We start from the raw sequence: 4,716 nt of genomic DNA, 5'->3' as shown, positions 1-4,716 counted from the left end.
CGTTGAGTTTCTTCGTGAGTTAGTTGTTATAGATTTGGAGAGCGGAATTATCTTTGAGGTTTTATAAGATTAGACGTGTTCATCTTGAGTATACGAGGGTTTAAGTTCATGCTTAGTATGTGTTGGAAGGATTAGAGGTTAAATGAATCGACGAGAATGCGTTTCGACGAAAGTTGGGATTTACGGTTAGATTTTACGGACCGTATTTGGAATACGGACCATATATTTGGTTTGACCCCCACCGTATTTTGATAACAGTGAGGGTGAGCCACTGTTGGCAATTTACGGTCCAATTATACGGACCGTATATTATTTACGGTCCATATATATGGACCGTATATTGAAGTCGGTGGCAGCTCTTTTTAGTATATAATTCGTACTCTCCTCATAATATCTCATTTTCTTCATTTCCTAAGACCCGTAACATTCCTAGAAACCCTCTCCAACATATGTAATCAACCCCCAAGTGAAGTTAAGGAATTAAAGTGAGAAACAAGTGCCAAAAGTTTCCGAAGTGTTGTTGAAGCTTGTTTCTCCTTCTTGTAGTAGCTTTGGAGGATACTTCAAGGTGAAGTAATCTTGGAATTGCTGTGTTCTTGAGTCCTTGAGGTAAGGATTCATCTTATTTCCATGTTTATGATTTTATTTGATGTTTATACTAGGTTTGGAGGGCAAGAAGTTGGAGGGAATGTTCAAATATGAACTTGAGTTTATGTTGCGTTGTAATCTGTTTTGAGCCATATTATTAATTTGTTTTTGAGCTAAATTTTTGTTATATGGATAGTAGTTGATGTTGAGATTGTGTTGAGGTTGTTATACTTGGTGTATTTGGAAGAAGAAGGTGTGTAGGTATCGTATATGAAGCGTATATCGAACTGTTTTGGCGTATACTCATCTATCTTGATGGATTAAGTTTAGAAAGGAGTTAATTGAAGTCCTTGTTATTGTTGTTGGTTGTTGATTGGGTGGTAGTTAAGAGAAAGTAAATGAGGTGCTACCCATTTCATTTTATAATCGAATTATCATTTGATATACGAGATATTCTAGCATCATCTGAGTTCGTATGTGCATTCTTTGTTTTAGGATTGGCGCACTAGTTGTGATAAGTTCGTTATTGAATTGCAGTGACTACTTGAGGTATGTTAAGGATAACCTCTTCTTTCTCTTGGCATAATCGTTATGAAACGAAACGTACCCGAAGCCCTATATCATGATGAATTCGCTCTTAGTAGCTAGAGGCGTTTATGTTGGTTCATGTTCTAGTAATATTGTTCTTAGCAAGCCCTTCTCCAGATTTAGTGTGCTTCATAAAGTCACATGTTGATGGAAATGCTATCTCATAACGATGTTCGGAGGTGTAACGATCTTACGTCACTCCGACAGACTCAGGATGTATTATATCATACTTATGCATTATATACACATATGATATTATGATGATGAATGCCCATATATATATATATATATATATATATATATATGACAGGCGTTATATACACACCACTGATCAGTGTTTAGGATGATAATGCCCACAAAGGCTTGACAGGCGTTATATACGCATATATAAAGTACTTATGCATATCATGGTCCTCAGAAGCAATCCAAATATACAGGTTGTACCCTTACTTTATGTTGCTCTCATGTCTTCTTTATGTTGCTTTCATTCCTTAGATACTCAGTACTTTATTCGTACTGACGCCCCTTTTGCCCTGGGGACGCTGCGTTTCATGCCCGCAGGTTCAAGTAGACAGGGTGACGGTCCGCATCAGTAGGTTGTCGTTCAGCTGATATTGGAGTACTTTAGTTGTCTCGGAGTTGTTGTCGTGTCTTGGTATGGTATTTTTGTTGTACATATGTGTATGACGGGGCCCTGTCCCGACTTTATTATGTCATGTACTCCAGTAGAGGCTTGTAGACAGTTATGGCACAGTTAGACGTTGTATGGCTGATAGAATTGACTCCTAAATAGACACAAGGGGGGGGGTTGAATTGGGTTTACGACTACTGAATTTTCTGATTTTAAGGAACAGAAAAAGACACAGTCCCTTAAGTGCATTCCTTAGTTATTCAGACTTAAACAAAGAAAGAAAGGAAAGATTGCGCAAGAGATATTTATACGTGGAAAACCATCCAGGCTCGAATGGATGGAAAAACCACGACCTATACCCCTGTAAGATTTCAACTTAACTTCACTAAAACACCGATCCAAAGTAGATTACCCCTGCAATCCAAAGGACCTATCCCTAAGCCCTTTACAACAATCCTAAATTGTTGCTACCCTTTTAAGCTACCCTTAGCTTGAAAACAATAAACAACAAATTTAAAATGTGTTTAAACCTCAACAAATGCTTCTAATAAAGTTGATAAGAGATTACAAATCAAACCTATTACATTCAGGAGAGTTGACACTAAAGAGAATCTGTTTCGACCTATGGAACAGACTCTGGAACATACATAGATACTGACCCAACTCTATTTTGTATTTCAGGCTTCTTTGCTTGGAATTCAGAGAAACTTTGGCTACTGAAATATTTGTGAATGCTTCTCCTCTCCAGAGCATTTATGGACCTTATTTATAGATGTATACGCTTGTTCCATCTTGTTAGAGTCCATGTAGAATAGGGATATCAAGTAGAAGTCAACCCAAACTCATTTCCTTATCCGATTGGGATCTTGTTGACTCCTTGTTGAATTCTAACTCCTTTTTGATAAACCCTGCAGCTGGAAACTTAATAATACTATAGGATAATCATTCATATTAATCACATGGTAATTTAGCTATAAATTATATTCTGCCATGTTAGTGTCAAGTTTTTATGATGACAATTTTACTTGTGTAAGTACAATAAGTGAATTGCACAAGGAATAATACAAGCCCACAAATCAGCCCCAACAAGATGAAAGCCCACCAAACAGCTCCAACGAGCTGGGCTCACTCAAGTGGAGCCTTCTTAACCCTAATGGAACAATGGCTCACAACCAGCTGTACCAAATCTTTCAAGAAAGGAAACAACACCTTCAGCATTATTCTCCAGCGGTACACAAGTGTTCCAACGAAGGAAAGGGCATCTCCAACATTAAAAGGCAGATCTCGTGAAGGGTAACGATCTTGTGATTGACAATGCTTTTGCCTCAACACACAAGGAAAGCGAAGAACGGCTCCAAATTTATTCTTGGAAATAGAATCGACACTTTCTGTTTCCAAGGATCAAAACCCTTGGGTTAATCTCTCTGCAAACAGCTATAAGAGGAGCCACCTCACAAACCTATATTCCATGCTTAGTCTCATTCTCCTAGCACTCTACTTTGCTTTTCATAAACATTGTATGTCTGAGTGATTTATAGTGTAAGAAAAAAAGAAAGGAGAGTTATAATATAGTTTGTGAGGCTTTGTATCAAAAGATTAAGAGCGATTGAGTGTAGACGTAGGAGCTTCATTCAAACCTCGATTGTATCAAACCTTAACTATAAGCTGCAGAGATCACCCTTGCAACCCAAGGGGACTGGACTAGGATTCACATTGAATCTGAACCAGTATAAAACTTCTGTGTCATTTACCTTCTGTAATTTACGCTTTGTGTTTTTCGAGCAGCGCCGACTATCGGTCTAACCTAGTCGACTACCAGAACAAAAAAATTACAATTCACCCCCCCCCCCCCCCTCTTGCACTTTCAATTGGTATCAGAGCAAGGTCTCATTTTCAGTTGCTTAACCGCACGTGAGAAAAGATCAAATGGCTGGATATCAAATTCCTGAAGCAATATTGCAAGATGGGCACTCCACAATAAGACCACCATACTTCAATGGTGAACACTATTGTCATTGGAAAGAGAGGTTCAGAATATTTGTGCAATCAACAGATTATCAAGCCTGGATTGTGATTAAGAAAGGGCCCAAACCCATTCCAAACACCAGCACTGAAAACAAGAAAGACACGGATACTTCAACAATAGATCTGGAATCACATGACATTACCAAAGAACAACAAGAGACACTGCAAATAAACGCCAGGGCAATAGCCTTGCTCTACTGTGCAGTAAGTGGAGAGGAGTATGCAAAAATTTCAAATTGTGATACCGCCAAAGAAATGTGGGATAAGCTTGAGGTCACCTATGAAGGAACATCAAAGGTAAGAGAAACAAAAATTGATGCTCTAAGACACGATTATGAAGCTTTCATGATGAAGGACGATGAAAACATTGAATCAATGTTCACAAGATTCAGCAAGATCATTGGAGAACTAAAATCCCTTGGGGTAACTTACACCAACTCTCAACAAGTAAGAAAGCTTGTTAGAAGTCTACCAAAAACTTGGGAAACCAAAGCAATTGTCTTGGAAGACGGAAACCTGGATAAATTCACTTATGATGAGTTAAGAGGAAATCTGATAGCATTTGAAAAAAATCACATTCAAAGATATCAAAAAGATGAAAAGAAGAAAGTGATTGCTTTCAAGGCTCAAGTCAAGAATCTGATGATGACTTTAAAGAAGAGGAAGTTCCCATGATCTCCAGACATGTGATAGAAGCCATGAGACGATCAAGAAATAATAGAAAAGGAAGTCTAAACTTTAGAAAAGGAAAGGCCTCCACTGGGCAGTCAAAGAATGATGGGAAGTGTTATGAGTGTGGAAAATATGGTCATATAGCTTCTGAATGTCCTGAAACAAGAAAGAAGCCAACTAGAGGTTATCAAAAACAAAGAGCCTTCAGTAGT

This window comes from Lycium ferocissimum, chromosome 12, assembly GCF_029784015.1.
Source record: "Lycium ferocissimum isolate CSIRO_LF1 chromosome 12, AGI_CSIRO_Lferr_CH_V1, whole genome shotgun sequence".
NCBI lineage: Eukaryota > Viridiplantae > Streptophyta > Magnoliopsida > Solanales > Solanaceae > Lycium > Lycium ferocissimum.
This window is presented reverse-complemented; position numbering follows the sequence as displayed.